This window comes from Bufo bufo, chromosome 1 (assembly GCF_905171765.1).
Source record: "Bufo bufo chromosome 1, aBufBuf1.1, whole genome shotgun sequence".
NCBI classification, from domain to species: domain Eukaryota; kingdom Metazoa; phylum Chordata; class Amphibia; order Anura; family Bufonidae; genus Bufo; species Bufo bufo.
The window spans coordinates 106,488,687-106,508,599 of record NC_053389.1 but is presented as its reverse complement, the minus strand read 5'-3'; positions in this window follow the sequence as shown (position 1 = coordinate 106,508,599).

The following is a 19,913-nucleotide window of genomic DNA, read 5'->3' as shown; positions in this document are numbered from 1 at the left end:
GAAAATATATTACCATCCAAAGGTTATTCCATCATGAAATAAAGATTCGTTTTTTAATTATGTAGAATAAGGCTGTACTTGGACTCCCATATTGTTGAATGGATTAGGCAGTGGCTGAGGGACAGACAACAGAGGGTTGTAGTCAATGGGGTATATTCAGACCATGGTCTTGTTACCAGTGGGGTACCTCAGGGATCTGTTCCTGGGACCCATATTGTTTAATATCTTTATCAGTGAAATTGCAGAAGGCCTCGATGGTAAGGTGTGTCTTTTTGCTGATGACACAAAGATTTGTAACAGGGTTGATGTTCCTGGAGGGATACACCAAATGGAAAAGGATTTAGGAAAACTAGAGGAATGGTCAAAAATCTGGCAACTAAAATTTAATGTTGATAAGTGCAAGATAATGCACCTGGGGGGGTAAAAACCCAAGAGCAGAATATAAAATCACTGATACAGTCCTAACCTCAGTATCTGAGGAAAGGGATTTAGGAGTCATTATTTCAGAAGACTTAAAGGTAGGCAGACAATGTCATAGAGCAGCAGGAAATGCTAGCAGAATGCTTGGGTGTATAGGGAGAGGAATTACCAGTAGAAAGAGGGAGGTGCTCATGCCGCTCTACAGAGCGCTAGTGAGACCTCATTTGGAGTATTGTGCTCAGTACTGGAGACCATATCTCCAGAAGGATATTGATACTTTGGAGACAGTTCAGAGAAGAGCTACTAAACTAGTACATGGATTGCAGGATAAAACTTACCAGGAAAGATTAAAGGACCTTAACATGTATAGCTTGGAAGAAAGACGAGACAGAGGGGATATGATAGAAACTTTTAAATACATAAAGGGAATCAACAAGGTAAAAGAGGAGAGAATATTTAAAGGGAACCTGTCACCAAAAAATCGCTTATTAAGCTGTTCAGAGTACCTTATAGTGCTACATAGTAGTGTCCTATTGCACTTTTTCTTCGTTTTCCAACATTTAGCCTCATTGAGAAATCGATGTTTTATTCAGCTGCTGCCTCGTGCTTCAAGTCAGGCTTGAAGTCAAGGGGAGAGCGTCTTAGTCGTCTCCAATCCTGCTCTCCCCGCCTCCCGCCGCCTTGATTGACACGCCGCATCTCAGTGCCGGGACCGCGCTCTCAGCCCGCATGCGCAGTAAACTTAGCCGGCTTCAGTCTCGCTACAGCGCATGCGCCCGCCAGCCTTACATACTCGCGCCCGGCATCTTCTCTACCTGCACATACAGAGCGGGCGCATGCGCTGTAGCGAGACTGAAGCCGGGATCGCGCTACAGCAGCCCTTTCCTGCGCATGCAGGCTGGGAGCGCGGTCCCGGCACTGAGATGCGGCGTGTCAATCAAGGCGGCGGGAGGCGGGGAGAGCAGGATTGGAGACTACTAGGCCGCTGCCCCCTTGACTTCAAGCCTGACTTGAAGCACGGGGCAGCAGCTGAATAAAACATCGATTAATAAGTGATTTTTTGGTGACAGGTTCCCTTTAAAAGAAGAAAAACTGCTACAAGAGGACATAGTTTTAAATTAGAGGGGCAAAGGTTTAAAAGTAATGTCAGGAAGTATTACGTTACTGAGAGAGTAGTGGATGCATGGAATAGCCTTCCTGCAGAAGTGGTAGCTGCAAATACAGTGAAGGAGTTTAAGCATGCATGGGATATTCATAAGGCCATCCTTCATATAAGATAGGGCCAGGGGCTATTCATAGTATTCAGTAAATTGGGCAGACTAGATGGGCCAAATGGTTCTTATCTGCCGACACATTCTATGTTTCTATGTTTCTATATGTGTATTTTTTTGGTAAATAAATTCCATTAATCCATTCACAATGTCATGCTCTTTCAGAGGTTTTTGTAAGATTATTGGGCAGTTTCTCTGCCTACAAGATATTATTACAGATGCTTGGTTTACTTTTGCAGTTCTCAAAACTGAATTTGACTCAGCAGAGATCACATGCCTCTTCTTCACAGCAAAAATGTTAGAACATGAACAGAGTTGAGAAAAATTCATTAATCCTAACTTCTACAAACCTATGAATGCAGAATCAACCTAATCAAACTAATATGAAAAGTTGTTATTCTAAAAATCTTCATCTACTTGTATATTATAAATTATACCAGCAAGAATTAGTCTTTATGTAGAAAACTATGATTTAAATCAAGCCTTACTGACTAGCGATTTAAATCATGATGTAAATCATTTTGATTTAAATCAAATCCACCCTGGTCAAATGTTTTGGAGAAGTCCAGATATACGACATCCATGGATTCACCACTGTCAAGTCTAGAACTTACCTCCTCATAGAAACTGATTAAATTAGTTTGACATGACCGATCCCTGATATGGTGTTATTTGCTTATTTTCATTGAGATACTCTTAGCATCTCTTAGAAAACCTTCAAATAGTTTACCTACAACAGATGTTAAACTTACCGTCCTATAGTTTCCGGGCTCTGTTTTTGCACCCTTTTTGAATATTGGCACCACATTTGCTATGCACCAATCCTGTGGGACATTCCCTGTCAGTATAGAGTCTGTAAATATCAGAAATAAGGGTCTGGCAATGACATTACTTAATCTCTTAGGATACGGGGGTGTATGCCATCTGGTCCTGGCGACGTGTCTATTTTAATCTTTTTAAGTCGCTGTTGTACTTCTTCCTGGGTCAGACAGGGCACTTTTAATGGGGAATTTACTTTTACATTCTGCATTTTATCTGACAGTTTATTTGCCTCAGTGAATACAGTCGCTCTCTGCAACTCCCTCATTGCTCTGTAGAGGGCCGACACCTTCAGATTTATACTTTTTACCATTTATATAATTGAAGAACATTTTAGGGTTAGTTGCTCTCTTTGGCAATTAATCTCTCGGTCTCTAGTTTGGTGGCTTTTATTTGTTCTTACATATTCAATTTTTTTCCCTACTGTTTTCTTGTGCTTCCTGGCCTCCCTCCTGTGATTTAAATGCTTTCTTTATGTCATTTATTGCTTTCTTTATAGTTCTATTTATCCACATTGGTTTCTTCTTGTTCCTTAACCCTTTATTCCTATAAGGCATGTACCTCTCACAGTTAGATTTTAGGATGCTTTTAAAAATATCCCATTTTGTGGCTTTTATTTTTATTTTTGAGGACTTTGTCCCAGTTAGTTACGCCTATGGCCTCTCTTAGTTGGCTAAATTTAGCTTTTTTGAAGTATGGTATTTTTGTTCCTCCCTGTAGAAACGCTTGTTTGAATGATAATTGGAAGCTTATTACTAGAGGTGGGACGACTAATCCGTCGAATCCACGAATCCCTCCAAACTTGTTGGATTCGTGCGATTCGTGGACTCGAATCCCGATGTAATTTAGTAAAATTCTAATCCGACGAATCCCACGACGCGATATGGCGATTTGGCCGACCCAAAAATGCTGCGATGAGTTTACCTAATGATACACGACCGCCGCCATGCCGCACAGCGCGGTGGGCGGGTGTATCAACAGAGGGGGGAGAGGCTGGGGGACGGCATCTGGAAAAGGAATGACAGCGGGGACCGGTGCAGTCCCTGTATTCTAATGCACTTACAACTAAGTTCCGGAGGAGGGAGGAGGCAGACCAGGAGGGCGGACGTGCGGCGCGTCACTCACTACGTTATGCACCTGTGCCGCCCACTTTATGAATGAAGCAGGCGGCGTGGGCGCGTGACTTAGTGAGTGACGCGTCACCCGTTCGTACTCTTGGCCTGCCTCCTCCCTCCTCTCTGCTACAGAACTTGTTGTAAGTAATACAGCTGGATTACAAATGATTATTATATCTTTTCAATGCCTACAGGTTAGATAAGATTATACAACAGTGAGCGTTGCCGGTGCAATAGAATACAGGGACTGCACCGGAATCCACTGTCATTCCTAATCCAGATGCCAGCCCCCAGCCCCTGTATTGGGGGTCATTCACACTGCAGGGACACTGTTATGGGGGGATCTGTGGATGGCACATAGCATAATATGCTATATATGTGTCATCCACAGATTCCCCCATCACAGTACCATCCAGAGATCCCCATAACAGTGCCATCCAGAGATCCCCCATAACAGTGCCATCCAGAGATCCCCCATAACAGTGCCATCCACAGATCCCCCATAACAGTGCCATCCACAGATCCCCCGATAACAGTGCCATCCACAGATCCCCCCATAACAGTGCCATCCACAGATCCCCCATAACAGTGCCATCCACAGATCCCCCCATAACAGTGCCATCCACAGATCCCCCATAACAGTGCCATCCACAGATCCCCCCATAACAGTGCCATCCACAGATCCCCCCATAACAGTGCCATCCACAGATCCCCCCCCATAACAGTGCCATCCACAGATCCCCCCCATAGCAGTGCCATCCACAGTTCTCCCCCATAAGTGTTTGGATTACTTTGTTTCTTACACCGTTCACACAATTCTTATGTACAGGATTCGTAGGATTCGAGATTCGAAAGATTCAATATATTCGAGAACCTTTTCGGATTCGGATTTGAAAAAAATTGGATTCGTCCCACCTCTAGTTATTACTTTATGGTCACTATTTCCCAGGTGTCCCCCAACCTGCACATCTGTTGTTCTGTCAGGTCTATTGTTTAATACTAAGTCCAGTATGGCCGTCCCTCTAGTCAGGTTCTGAACCCGTTAGGAAAGGTAATTGTCTTTGGTTTCCTTTATGAGATGTACAGCTTTTAGTTTCCCAGTCTATAACTGGGTAGTTGAAGTCCCCCATAATAAGCACCTCATTATGATTTGCCGCCTCGTCTATCTCGTTTCGTAGTAGATTTTCTGTTTGTTCTGGTATATTAGGTGGTTTATAATAAACTCCTATTAGTAATTTTTTTTATTATTTTTGCCTCCATGTATTTCTACCCACAGTGACACCACATGTTCATGTCCCTCACTTATATCTTCCCGGAGTGTGGGCTTTAGACAGGAATTTACATAAAGGCAGACCCCTCCACCTCTCCGGTTTCTAAACAGACTGTAACCCTGCACGTTAACCGCCCAGTCATAGCTATCATCCAGCCATGTCTCAGTTATTCCCACTATGTCATAGTCCTCCTCACACATCACTAATTCCAGTTCACCAGTTTTATTAGTCAGGCTTCTGGCATTAGTATACATACAATTAAGAAGTTTATGTATATTTTTTACCCTACACCTTTCCTTCTGAACTGTTCTAGTCCCTCCTTCCATTCCTCCCCCAGTCCCACTACCTTGCCCCCGGTCTCGATTTGCACTATCTTCCCATCCTATAACGTAATTACCCTCCCCCAATCCCTAGTTTAAACACTCCTCCAACTTTCTAGCCATCTTTCCCCCAACACAGCTGCCCCTTCCCCATTGAGGTGCAGCCCATCCCTACGATAGATCCTGTAGCTGACAGAGAAGTTGGCCCAGTTCTCCAGGAACCCAAACTCCTCCTTCCTACACCAGTTCTTGAGCCACTTGTTAACCTTTTTGCCTTTCTTGTGTGGCTCGTGGTACAGGCAGTATTTCGGAAAACACTACTTTTGAGGTACTTGCCCTAAGCTTTTGACCTAAATCCTTAAAATCATTTTTAAGGAATCTCCACCTTCCTCTAACTTTGTCATTGGTTCCAATATGGAGCATGACTGCTGGATCTTCTCCAGCCCCTCCCAGTAATCTGTCAACCCGATCCGCGATGTGTCGAACTCTAGCGCCAGGAAGACAACACACCGTTCGACGATCCCGGTCTTTGTGACAGATTGTCCTATCTGTACCCCTAATAATTGAGTCTCCACTACCAGCACCTGTCTGGCCTGCCCTGCTCTCCTGGTTCCCTGCTTACTGGAGCTGACCTTCCCCTGACTGGCAGAGGAAGTGTCCGGCTGCAGCAGTGCTCTCCCTGAACCGACATCCCCCTCATCTGCCAACCGTGCAAACTTGCTGGGGTGTGACAGATCAGGGCTAGCCTCCCTGGCACTCTTCCCTCTACCCCGCATTCTAACTGTTACCCTGTTAAACTTCTGGTCTGCTCTGAAGTTGGATGTTTGGAACATTTTAAATTAATTTGATTAATTTATAATCAATTAATTGAACTCAAATGCCTTTAACTCCTTTCCGACCAGCGTCATACTAGTATGAAGCTGGTTGGGGCTTTAAAGAAGGAGCCTACTCCTGAGCATCATAGACACGGGGTGCTGCTTTTTCATACAGGAGACAACCGCAGCACATGTCCGCGACAGGCAGTAATTCCGGTCTTCACTACCACCCTCCCCCACATCTACCCCATAGAGTGCTTGCTCAGTGAGCAGCAAACTCTTTTCCAAATGAATGCCTCTCAGTGTTGAAACTCTCCCGTTTAGATACTCAATTTGCGATTCCAAACAGGTAATTTGCTCACATTTTGAACAAAGATATGCACCCTCGTACGGTTGTTCCAGGACTGCATACATCAGACAAGATGTGCACTGGACTGCACTGTCAATAATGGAACACATACTAAATGAGGATTACACAATTAAAGCGAAAAATGCAATAGAATGCAGTAATAAGAAACTGATTTACTGCAGTCCCCCACTGGAGTCCCTGAATCTGAAGTCACTTAATTTAAAGTCACACACTTATACAAACACACATTTAGATCAAACACGCTTCTTCTTTGCATGATACAGCTTAACTTGCATTTGTGGATTGTACAGTGAATTGTGTTCAGACAAGGATTTCTGGAATTCTTTCTGAGACCATGCAGTAATTTCCAGGACAGAATCATGCTAGTTTTTAATGCAGTGCCACCGGAAGGCCCGTAGATCAGGAGCATCCAGTACTGACCGTTGACCTTGTCCCATGCTCACATAGATTTCTCTAGATTCTCTAAATCTTTTGATGATATTATGTACTGTAAGTGGATGGATATTAAAAGTCTTCACAATTTTATGTTGAGCATTTTTCTGAATTTCGAGATGTAGTTTTTCACAGATTGGTGAACCTCTGGCTATTCTGAGAAATTCTGCCTCTCTAACATGCTGTTTTTATACCCAGTGAAGTGACTTAGGCTACTTTCACTCTTGCGTCAGAGGATTCCGGCAAGCAGTTCCGTCGCTGGAACTGCCTGCCGATCCGTCTGACAAATGCATTGAAATACCGGATCCATCTATTCGCTGTCATCCGGAAAAAAGGATCCGGTATTTATTTTTTGCACAGATTTAAAGATCGGAAGAACGGATCCGTCAATGCGGCACTAATACATTTCAATGGAAATTAATGCCGGATCCGGCATTCCGGCAAGTGTTCAGGATTTTTGACTGGAGAGAAAAATGCAGCATGCTGCGATATTTTCTCCGGCCAAAAAATGTAAGAGGACCTGAGCAGCGGATGCATCCTGATGCATACTGAACGTAATGCTCTCCATTCAGAATGCATTAGGATAAAAATGATCAGTTTTTTTCCGTATTGAACCCTTAGGACGGAATTTAATACCGGAAAAGAAAAACGCCAGTGTGAAAGTACCCTTAGTAGCAAATCCTCCAACTGTTTTTTATTAGTACCACTTACTTTTACAGGATTTTCTTGCCCCTGTCCTAACTTTTTTGAGATATGTTGCTTGCTTCCATCAAGATCTAAATGAGTTAATTTTTTCATTAGATGGTAAAATATTCCAGATTTAACATCTGATATGTGTTCTGTGATATACTATAAATAAAATATGGGTCTGAGATTTGCAAATCATTGCATTCTGTTTTTATTTACATTAATTTACATTTTACATAGTGTGCCAAGCTTTTTTTTTTTTTTTGCTGCTGACAATGTGCCTGAATTCCAGAAAATTCAAGAAGAAATGACTTTTGTTTTTGCAAAAGCTGTGAAAAAATTCTTCTTTTTTTGGAAGCAGCAACAACAACAACAACAACAACAGTACAGTCTGGAACCTGACAGGAGATGTGCAGCTGTGTAGGGGTAGTAGTAGTTGCAGAGGCAGTACAACCTGCAGCAGTACAATTTGGAACCTGACAGAAAAGGCAGAAGATGTATCGGCAACAGTATAGTATGGAATCTGGCAGGAAATGTGTGGCTGAGTACTAATGACAATGTATTTTTGTGTTGTTTCCTGTCCAGCCGATGATATTGACAAGGGCATACATAGAAATCCTTGGTCCCCATAGCAAGAATCTAAATTGGGCCTCCATGCCCAATATCCACTGTATGTATAGTGGTGGGTGCACGTCTCCAGGGAAAGTTGTAAGGTTTAATGTTGCTGTAGGCCTCTTGGTAGCCTCCCAGACCAGTTTTCTTCTCATCTTTTCATCAATTTTGGAGGGACGTCCAGTTCTTGGTAATGTCACTGTTGTGGCATATTTTCTCCACTTGATGATGACTGTCTTCACTGTGTTCCATGGTACATTGAATGCCTTGGAAATTCTTTTGTACCCTTCTCCTGACTGATACCTTTTAACAATGATATCCCTCTGATGCTTTGGAAGCTCTCTGTGGACCATGGCTTTTGCTGTTGGATGCAACTAAGAAAATTTCAGGAAAGACCAACTAGAGCAGCTGAACTTTATTTAGGGTTAATCAGAGGCACTTTAAATGATGGCAGGTGTATGCTGACTCCTATTTAACATGATTTTGAATGTGATTGCTTAATTCTGAACACAGCTATATCCCCAGTTATAAGAGGGTGTGCACACTTATGCAACCACATTATTTTAGTTTGTTTTGTTTTCATCCCTCCACCTAAAAGATTTCAGTTTGTTTTTCAATTGAGTGGTACAGTTTATAGGTCACATTAAAGGTGGAAAAAGTTCTGAAATGATTTATCTTTGTCTCATTTTTTTACATCACAGAAACCTGACATTTTAACAGGGGTGTGTAGACTTTTTATATCCACTGTATACAGAAGTGTACTGATATCTGAGGTATGAGGTATAAATTACTCCTCCTATCTCACATATCAATACACTGCTGTACATACTATATATCTGTAAACATGTTATGGACTATTGATACAAAATGGATACTTGCTTGTTGAGGACTATGTTTAGCTAAGATGGCGGCCAGGCATTCAGCCAACACCTATAAACTAGAATCTTACTTTGTGTTTTATCATGTGTTTCTTTGTGGTTTCCGTTCAGCTCAAGCAAGCAGTTACAAAGAAAGAAGAAGTAACGGTTTCACCCACGAGCAAGGGGGGAGGGGGGAGGAATTTCCTCTGAGCCGTCAAGGTTACAGAAAAGTATAGAGTTCGTAGCCAATAGAAAAGATATACTCTATCTTTCCCCCCCCCCCCCCCCCACTTCTTCCTGTCTGCTGTTTTCAGAAAATAAACCAGAGATCCTGTTATAACTCCGAGATGTGTGTTGTCTCAGATTTGATCTCTCCGTGCACGTACATTAATTAATTTGGAGCAGTACATCAACCGAACTGGCAGCTTGGCCAGAACCAGAACAATTTTGGCGTCCAATCATGGGGCTCGAGGATTGGACCCTCTGTTCCCGTACCCCCAGAGACCAGACGAGGAGAGGCGCACTAACGGACACCGGGATCGCAACCCGTGATATGAGGTAAGAAAATTGAGTCATCTTGCCCATAAAGTGTCCCCTGGTGTAGCCTCTTGGTGTTCGTCTGAAGGAGGGGTCCGGAAGCAGTCTGGGACGTCCTCGAGGGCATGAAAGTAAGAACCCCATATGTTTTTTTAAAGTCTTGATGTACTGTGTTGTGCCTATAAGTTGTGAAGACCCTGTTGACAAGTATCACTGACTGAGACACAGAGTTCTCCTGTGTGCCTGTATCGGAGTTCAGCCCGGTGTCTGACTCGAATCTCCATAAAGGGGACGATCACAGAAGGGGGGAGAGCGGTTCGCGGTAGCCCAGAGTGTGCTGACCGGGACTCAAAGGTCTTCACGACCAGTGATTACTCTATACAGAGGTCTTTAGGCGGCTCCAGTAGGTACGAGAGATAATGGGAAATGAGGAAAGTGTCCCGAAGGGCTACTGTTTACCTGAACAGTACGTGGCGGACAGGAGAGGCAAACGTTTCATAAAAGGATTAACTAAGTTGGAGAAGAGTTATAGTGTCTGTAAAAGAGGCATCCTTTGTAGTGCCACCTGGCAAGTGTTGTTAAACGAGAAGAGGGGGAAGTTAGAAGATGATAAATTGACAGACATGGTCCGTGTGTGGTTGGACTGTAGTAAAGAATTTGAACAGACCGGGGGGGAACTAAATTTTGATGAGAAAAGACAGAGATATTTCTGTAAGCCTGGTGTTGCATTGATACATGACTTGCCACCACCCTATAATGGCGCCGGGAAGAAAGCAGGTGGGTGGACCTGCAAAACATGTGGTCAACAGAATCCCTCCTCCCGTGATACGTGCCTTCCCTGTGGGGTTCCCCACCCACAAAACCACACCTTGGTAACTACTCCCCAGCACGTCCCATCACTTCCCGTGTTAGCTACAGCGCCATCTTGTCCCCAGGCAACGCCCATGAACGGACCTTTAATATCATTCGGTCTGGATCCCCCCCCGTCACTCCTATGTCACCCTTGCCCCTTCCTACTACCTTGTACCCCATGGTTAACCCGGACGGTACATTCATGCTACCACACTCACCTGCCACCCTTACTCCTATAATGGTAGGAGGGCAACCTGATGAAGCAGAACAGGGGGATGCAGACGGTGCTGCAGAATCCACAATGGGCATACAAAATGCACCGGGTAATATGCAGACTCCTTCGCGGGGTACCCCGACAGACTACGGTGATCCGCCAACTTTATCCCTGGCACCACAGTGGACTGTGCCCATGGTCGTGCGCCCATCACGACGTTCACAAGATCAAATACTGCAGGGTCAGATTACAGAGTTACAAAAGAACTTACAGAAAATTGAGCAGGGAAACCTTGAGACACTGAAAGAAGCCCTAGCACTTAACCGGCCACAGGGACCACCAAAATATGTGTCTTTCACCCCACAACAGTTATTTACCATAGTGAATTTACTGCCTGACCCTGAGACCCATCCCATGCCCTTTTTCAGGAAACTGTCCCAAGTGCATCAAACCTATGGGTGCACATGGTCGGACCTGCAAAGTATAGTGGAAAACAAGACAGGTGAATACTCCACACTGATAATGGATCAAATCCACATCCCTGAACTTAAAGGTGCTAACTTTGACCCCCGGGATCATGAGTCTGGAGAATTCTTTATAGAACAACTGCAGAAATGGGCGAAAGCAAGATTAGCAGTCCAATCCACGACATTACAGGATATGACACAGGAAAAAGTTGAAACTGTCGAGAAATTTGCTCAGAGGATTAAACAAAATTACAAAGACATGGGTTTTAGTCAGAATGAGCCTGTTCATCTCAGACTCTTGGCCCGCTCGTTTGTCGATGGTCTACGACCAGAGATAAACAAAGCCCTTGTGACCTGTCGCCCCGAGTGGAAATCCTTGACACTAGATATGTTGGAGCAGATTGCAAAGGGTCTAGAGAGTAACACAAAGAAAACCTGTGCTGCTGTGATAGCCGTAATGTCAGGAGAAGATGGTGGAGAACACCCACCCCCTTATGTCTGTTATGGGTGCGGCAAGCCCGGTCACATAAAACGACACTGCCGTAGCAAACATCTGTGGCAAACCAATCAACGGCGACAGGGGGGCACTCAGCCCCCTTCATCGCAATAGGACGCTGGCAAACCAGTGCAGGGAGGGGACATTCCATATATGACAGTCTCTACCCCTCCTACCGGTCCCACCCCTCGAGTGACGCTCGAGGTTGCAGGGAAGGAACTTTCATTTCTTGTGGACACTGGTGCAGCCCGCAGTGTATTATGTGAGACTGCCGTACCTCATTCTTGGCTCACTGACATTCAATTACCTTGTTCTGGACTAGAGGGGGTTGTGCAACATAACTCCGTGACCAAGCCACTCACAGTCACTTCTTCTAGATTCTCCCGGACTAAAACCCCCCAACTCCACCTCCCTGCAGGAGTCATGTCGCAGTTTGTTGTCAGCCAAACATGCCCCTTCAATCTGTTAGGCTCTGATTTTCTTCAGAAAATCCAGGCTAACATACAGTTCAAAGAGGATGGAACAGTCACCCTTGGTACAGCCCTACACCCGGAAGATACTTGCCTCCTTATGGCATTAACCACACTTCAGGACGCTGACTCATATGAGCAAGGGGATTCGCTGCAAACCATTTTGCACCTCATCCCCGATACTCTCTGGACCAAAGGACCCCATGATATCGGACGCCTCAATGTCCCACCGGTCACTGTGACCCTGAAGGATCCCAAGGTTCTGCCATACAAAGCGCAATATCCGCTTTCTATCTCACAACAGGATGCTATTACCCTCCAGGTGCAGGCCCTCCTGCAGAATGGGGCAATCAAGATCACTACTTCTCCCTGTAACTCACCCCTTTACCCAGTACGGAAGAAAAGGGAGAAAGGACAGCCTCCAACGTACCGCATGGTGCAGGACCTCCGAGCTGTCAATGAGGCTACTGTTCTTAAGACACCTATTGTCCCCAATCCGCACACACTCCTTGCTGGCATTCCACCCACTGCCACTACTTTCACTGTCATTGATCTGGCCAATGCATTCTTTTCTGTTCCCTTACATGAGAAATGTCAGTTTCTTTTTGCTTTCACACATGCAGGCAAACAGTACACCTGGACTGTTATGCCTCAAGGGGCTCAAAACAGCCCTTCCTGCTTCAGCAAGGCTATGTCCTCTGTTCTGCAACCCTGGCAAGCAGATCACCCGGATGTGGAACTCCTCCAGTATGTGGATGACCTTCTCCTCTGTGCGGTCTCTCCCCACTTCTGCATGACAAAATCTGTCTCACTTCTCCAGTTTTTAGCCTCTGCTGGATGTCGAGTCTCACAAGCCAAACTACAACTGTGTCTCCCCAAAGTTGTCTTCCTAGGTCATTGCATCTCTCAAGGTCACAAGCACCTAACTGAGGCGAGGAAGAAGGCTATCTCTGACATCCAACTCCCGGACACTCCTCATCAGCTGCAAACCTTTCTGGGACTCATCTCCTACTGCAGGCCTTGGATATCTGATGCTTCTGTCCTCATGCAGCCCTTATATGACTGTATACCTCGTAATGCTGCTACTCCTTTCCAGATGACAATGGAGGCTGGAGAAGCTTTTCAGTCATTGAAGGCCGCCATTGCATCTGCCCCTGCTCTTGGCATCCCCAACTACAACCTTCCTTTCCGGCTGTATGTCATGGAACGCCAAGGTCACGCCACTGCAGTCCTCACTCAAACTCATGGTGGCCGCAATCGACCCTTGGGTTACTATTCTAAGCGTCTTGACCCGGTAGCCAGAGCTGCCCCTTCCTGTGTCAGAGCTATCCATGCTGCCAGCTCTCTTCTAAACGTCACATCTGACGTTGTGCTGGGTCATCCCCTCACTATTCTGGCTCCCCATGACATTTCTGCCATCCTCCAGCAGACTCAACCTAAACACCTCACTGCACAGCGCCACCTCCGGCTTCAGTGTAGTTTGCTTCTGCCAGATAATGTCACCATTCAGAGGTGCCACATCCTCAATCCTGCTGCACTCCTTCCTCTTCCAAGGGGGGAGTATAATGGAGATTCTGAAGATTTTATTGATCTACATGCTGAAGAGGATCTTCAGGAAGAAGAACTATGGGCCTCAACCGACTCTCTTTACAAGGAACAAGAACATGATTGCATCACAATGATGGAAGCTGAAGTAGGGACACCACCATCAGTCCAAGACACTCCTCTGACAAACCCTCATTGGATTCTCTTTGTGGACGGCTCAAGGTACGCCGATGACAAGGGGAAGTTCTATACAGGCATGGCAGTCACAAGTGAACATGAAGTGCTGTGTGCAAGACAATTGCGCCCAGACCAGTCAACACAAGAAGCTGAACTCATTGCCCTCACTGAAGCCTGCCTCATGGCAAAAGACTCTACCGCCAATATCTACACAGATTCTAGATATGCCTTTGGAGTGGTTCATGACTTTGGACTAATATGGAAGGCCCGGGATTACATCACAGCTGCAGGAACCCCGATTAAGAATGCTGCAGCAGTAGCAGCCCTAATGGCAGCAGTACTCCTTCCCAACCAAGTGGCAGTGATCAAAGTAAAGGCCCATACTCGAGCTGACACCCCTGAGGCCAGAGGAAACGCCCTAGCTGACCAAGCGGCCAAGGAAGCAGCAGTGAAAGAGAAAAGAGTCCAGTCAGACCAGATTATGATAACACAGGAAGACCTGGAACAAGAAGAAATCACATGGGACCTACTGAAACAAATGCAGAAACAGGCCACTCCCAGGGAAAAGGAAATCTGGCTGAAAGAATCAGCCCTCGAAGAAGAATCTGGACTCTGGACACAAGGAAAGAGAGTCTGCCTACCCAGAGCTCTTTCTCTCCTAATAGCCTCAGTGGCCCATGGGCCCACCCACCAATCCAAAACCATCATGAAAGAACTAATTGACAAAATATGGGTGGCCCCAGGGATAACCCCTGTCCTGGTGAGACATACTCAAGCGTGTCTCATCTGTGCAGAGTGTAACCCCGGCAGAACCGAGCCTACTCCCAGAAAATGTCTCCCGAAAGCCTTATATCCCTTTCAGAGGATACAAATCGATCATATCCAGATGCCAATGTGCCAAGGGTTTCAATATGTGCTAGTAGTGATAGACTTGTTCTCTGGGTGGCCAGAAGCCTACCCCGTCCGAAACCAGACAGCAACCACTACTGCAAAAAAACTGATGCAGGAGCTTGTCTGTAGGTTCGGAGTACCTGAGGTCATTGAGAGTGATCAGGGCCCAGCATTCACTGCTAGTCTAACCCAAGAGGTCTGGAAGATGGTAGGGTCACACCTGGCGTATCATACCCCATACAGGCCCCAAAGCAGCGGCAAAGTCGAAAGATTGAACGGGGTGTTAAAATCTAAAATGCTGAAGATGACCAGGGAGACAGGGCTTAATTGGGTTCAGTGTTTGCCTATAACCCTCTTTTCAGTTAGGCATACACCAAGGCCCGCACACAAACTAACCCCATATGAGATCTTATTTGGAACAGGGCCAAGAATGGGACAGTATTTCCCACAACAGTTACAAATGCATTATGAATCTGTTGCAAAATATGTGATAGCCTTGAGCAAGCAATTGTCTAATATACATGCACAAGTTTTCTCTTCCATTCCAGATCCTAACTCCCTGGAGGGAAGCCACACTCTCAAACCTGGAGAGTGGGTGGTGGTCAAGAAACACGTCAGAAGCACCCTCGAACCACGATACGAGGGACCTTACCAGGTGTTGCTGACCACCCCAACCTCTGTGAAACTCGAAGGGAGACCCACCTGGATCCACGCTTCACATTGTAAAAGAGTGAAGGCTGTCCCACCGTCCCAGGAACCATAAGCCATGAGGATTCACATACTGATCATGACTTTGACAGTGGGCATATCTGCAGTATTCACGCCACTGGGTGATGAATGGGACAATTCACTGATACGGCACCATCAAATTTTAGTCCAGGGGTTGAAGGAGACTGAAACTCTGAGAGATTGTTGGATCTGTACCCACAGTCCCGTGAGTTCAACCAGTATGCCTTATTTTGCAATACCCCTGGACCTTTCTGAACTGATTGACCTGTCTAATTCTACCATCTTTCTCACTAGTATACACCAAGTTAAATCCAGTACAAACAAGGACAGGGAAGTAGCCTTACCTGTTGCAGGGTGGGCAGATGCCCCATGGCTCATGATAAACAGATCAGGGCCCTCGGTAGATCATAGCTCTACTCCTTGGCAAGAGGGACACTGGGCTAATGTCACATGTTTTCCTAGCTGGACACACTGTTATTGTCTCCAAGTACAAACCAAAGGTATGACATTTAGTCCGCACATACACTCAGGTTGCAATGATTCAAAAACAGACAGCCACGTGCAGTGTATTGGTGTAGATGCTGTGAACGGAAAGGATCTGCCCTGTAACAACCGTACTGTACAGGATCTCCGGACAGGTATATTAGCTAACGACACCGAAAGTCAGTCAAAAGGATATGAGTTGGCGAAAGGGACACAATTAGCCAAACTGATTACCCGATTATTCAATGGCACAGCAGTAGCAGTTCCAGACGACATATACTTAGTTTGTGGACACAAAGCATACAAATGGTTATGCGAGAATGTCACAGGACTGTCCACCATCGCCAGGCTTACTCCTGCTACCTTTATAGTACCACACTCTGAAATTGGCATAAATGCAGTACCTAAACACACCTTGTATCGTAGGGCCAAAGATAACACACCCAGACCAAATGGCAAGCCACATGTAGTAGAGATGAGCATTACCAACAAAATTGTTAGTTCCATCTTCATATATCCCATGATAATGCAGATGTGGGATCATCTGGTAGTAGCAACAGACTACCTGGATGACCAAATATGGGAGGTGATGAGACTTATGAATACCTCAAACATTGTGCAAAACCAGTTAATCATCGTCACCAACCAACACACATTAGTTCTAGATTATGTTACAGCTAAAGATGGAGGTATGTGCCAGATTGTGGGACCCTCTTGTTGCCATTACATAGACCCGCAGGGTAATTTGCAAGTTAAGGTGGATATAGAGAAGATGGCGGATTTAAGAGATAAATGGCTGGATGCACATAAAGCTGATAAAGATACATGGTGGTCTGATACCTTCTCTTCCCTTAACCCCAATAACTGGTTCAAAGGTATTGGGGGTTGGTTCATGGGAATTGTCCAAGTAATATTGCAGGTAGCCCTAATAATATTGGTGATATATGTAGTGATTAAGCTCGTTCTTATTTGTGTGACCCGCTTTTCAAAAAGAATGAAGAAAACTGATGAACGACCTATTATGCTCCTCTACGATGAGGAAGGACAGAAGGAAAAATCGTTCAACACAGCTCCCCCTCCTCACAATGATGCCTAGCTGAGATAGGGTGAGATGAATCCCAAGGTATTACCACAAGTCCGAGCGATCGGGAGCCTACCTATAAGGGGTAGGTTGTTGCCACTGCGGGTGAAGAGTATACGAATGGTATGCCCAGGGGATTCGCTAGGCGAAGGGAAAGTCTACAATCAAGTTTCCAAGGGGGGACTGTTATGGACTATTGATACAAAATGGATACTTGCTTGTTGAGGACTATGTTTAGCTAAGATGGCGGCCAGGCATTCAGCCAACACCTATAAACTAGAATCTTACTTTGTGTTTTATCATGTGTTTCTTTGTGGTTTCCGTTCAGCTCAAGCAAGCAGTTACAAAGAAAGAAGAAGTAACGGTTTCACCCACGAGCAAGGGGGGAGGGGGGAGGAATTTCCTCTGAGCCGTCAAGGTTACAGAAAAGTATAGAGTTCGTAGCCAATAGAAAAGATATACTCTATCTTTCACCCCCCCTCCCACTTCTTCCTGTCTGCTGTTTTCAGAAAATAAACCAGAGATCCTGTTATAACTCCGAGATGTGTGTTGTCTCAGATTTGATCTCTCCGTGCACGTACATTAATTAATTTGGAGCAGTACATCAACCGAACTGGCAGCTTGGCCAGAACCAGAACAAACACTTCAACTATTATACCTCATATATCAGTACACTGCTGTATATTACATATCTGTACACACTGTATCTATTATACCTTGTGCCTCACATATTAGTACACTGCTGTATATACTATACTGTATATCTGAACACACTGCATCTATTATACCTTGTACCTCACATATCAGAACCCTGCTGGGTATACTATATATCAGTACACACTGCATCTATTATACCAAATAATATATGCAGAGTGTGTATGTACAGTCAGGTCCATAAATATTGGGACATCAACCCAATGCTAACATTTTTGGCTCTATACACCACCACAATTGATTTAAAATGAAACGAACAAGATGTGCTTTAACTGCAGACTGTCAGCTTAAATTTGAGGGTATTTACATCCAAATCAGGTGAGCGGTGTAGGAATTACAACAGTTTGCATATGTGCCTCCCACTTGTTAAGGGACCAAAAGTAATGGGACAGAATAATAATCATAAATCAAACTTTCACTTTTTAATACTTGGTTGCAAATCCTTTGCAGTCAATTACAGCCTGAAGTCTGGAACGCATAGTCATCACCAGACGCTGGGTTTCATCCCTGGTGATGCTTTGCCAGGCCTCTACTGCAACTGTCTTCAGTTCCTGCTTGTTCTTTGGGCATATTCCCTTCAGTTTTGTCTTCAGCAAGTGAAATGCCTGCTCAATCGGATTCAGGTCAGGTGATTGACTTGGCCATTGCAGAACATTCCACTTCTTTCCCTTAAAAAACTCTTTGGTTGCTTTTGCAGTATGCTTTGGGTCATTGTCCATCTGCACTGTGAAGCGCCGTCCAATGAGTTCTGAAGAATTTGGCTGAATATTAGCAGATAATATTGCCCAAAACACTTCAGAATTCATCCTGCTGCTTTTGTCAGCAGTCACATCATCAATAAATACAAGAGAACAAGTTCCATTGGCAGCCATACATGCCCACGCCATGACATTACCACCACCATGCTTCACTGATGAGGTGGTATGCTTAGGATCATGAGCAGTTCCTTTCCTTCTCCATACTCTTCTCTTCCCATCACTCTGGTACAAGTTGATCTCGGTCTCATCTGTCCATAGGATGTTGTTCCAGAACTGTAAAGGCTTTTTTAGTTTTGGTAACCTCTAATCTGGCCTTCCTGTTTTTGAGGCTCACCAATGGTTTACATCTTGTGGTGAACTCAATGTATTCCCTCTGGTGAAGTCTTCTCTTGATTGTTGACTTTGACACACATACACCTACCTCCTGGAGAGTGTTCTTGATCTGGCCAACTGTTGTGAAGGGTGTTTTCTTTACCAGGGAAAGAATTCTTCGATCATCCACCACAGTTGTTTTCCGTGGTCTTCCGGGTCTTTTGGTGTTGCTGAGCCCACCGGTGCGTTCCTTCTTTTTAAGAATGTTCCAAACTGTTGTTTTGGCCACGCCTAATGTTTTTACTATCTTTTGGATGGGTTTGTTTTGTTTTTCCAGCCTAATGATGGCTTGCTTCACTGATAGTGACAGCTCTTTGGATCTCATCTTGAGAGTTGACAGCAACAGATTCCAAATGCAAATAGCACACTTGAAATGAACTCTGGACCTTTTATCTGATCATTGTAATTGGGATAATAAGGGAATAACACAGACCTGGCCATGGAACAGCTGAGAATCCAATTGTCTTATTACTTTTGGTCCCTTAACACATGGGAGACACATATGCAAACTGTTGTAATTCCTATATCGTTCACCTGATTTGGATGTAAATACCCTCAAATTAAAGCTGACAGTCTGCAGTTAAAATACATCTTGTTTGTTTCATTTTAAATCCATTGTGGTGGTGTATAGAGTTAAAAATGTTAGAATTGTGTCGATGTCCCAATAATTATGGACATGACTGTATATATACAGTATATATACCCGTATATATTATATAGCAAGTATACTGGGGTATTATAGATGCAGTGTGGTCAGTTATACATTATGGTCACTGTGTGAGGTACTGGAGCTATCTGCAGTACTATATACAGTATATCACTAAAGTGAGTACACCCCTCACATTTTTGTAAACATTTTATTATATCTTTTCATGGGACACTGAAGATATGACACTTTGATACAATGTAAAGTAGTCAGAAAAAGTAGCGGTTCTCACCTGTTGCACCTGTTGTGAGCACGGATACCAGCTTGGACACGGCTGTTGCTGCAAACTAGTGAAAAATAACACCGATATTAGAAAAACACCAGTAGTATAATATGTGTGTCAACACCCAATAAACCACCAATTGCATACACACATACAGTACAGACCAAATGTTTGGACACACCTTCTCATTCAAAGAGTTTTCTTTA